Source organism: Apaloderma vittatum, unplaced genomic scaffold (assembly GCF_000703405.1).
Source record: "Apaloderma vittatum isolate BGI_N311 unplaced genomic scaffold, ASM70340v1 scaffold34106, whole genome shotgun sequence".
NCBI classification, from domain to species: Eukaryota; Metazoa; Chordata; class Aves; order Trogoniformes; family Trogonidae; genus Apaloderma; species Apaloderma vittatum.
In genome coordinates this window covers 948-1,396 of record NW_009721762.1, presented here as the reverse complement: position 1 = coordinate 1,396, position 449 = coordinate 948, and the positions used below count along the sequence as shown (strand labels likewise).

General features: G+C 66.1%; 1 protein-coding gene across 1 annotated transcript in view; it reads right to left on the bottom strand.

The window, feature by feature from the left end:
- NICN1 (nicolin 1) overlaps positions 1–449 on the bottom strand; it is a gene marked incomplete at its 5' end in the record, with an annotated part of 1,901 nt that overhangs the window by 630 nt on the left and 822 nt on the right. The window lies entirely within an intron of this gene.

Below are 449 nucleotides of genomic sequence, written 5' to 3'. Positions count from 1 at the left end.
GCCCCCCCTGTGGCTTGTTGGCAGAAACCCCGCTGCCATGCTGGCTCCCCCGGGGACCTTTCACCAGGAGGGACTTGCAGGCTCAGCAGCAGCTCTCCAGGCTGGGGCAAAGCTCTGCAACGCTTCCCAGCTGTGCCATGCTGCTGGTGGGTGCCTCACGGTGATGCCAGGAACAGCCAGGTTGGGAGCAACCCCTGTTGTCTCCCCCCAGACCACCTCTTGCCAAGGGAAACACGATCCAAGCAATCATCAAGGGACCAGGGTGTCCTCCCCAGCCTGCCAGGCAGGGACCGGAGCTCTCAGACCTGCGGGGGCCACGGCGTGAGCTCTGTCACACCAAAGCCTGGTGCCAGAACTGCCCTGGAGGTGCCGGGTGGTGTGGCCACTCTGCCAGCCAGCACCAGGGGCTGATTCAGCGGGCTTTGGTGCGGGAGGCAGGGGGCCGGCCC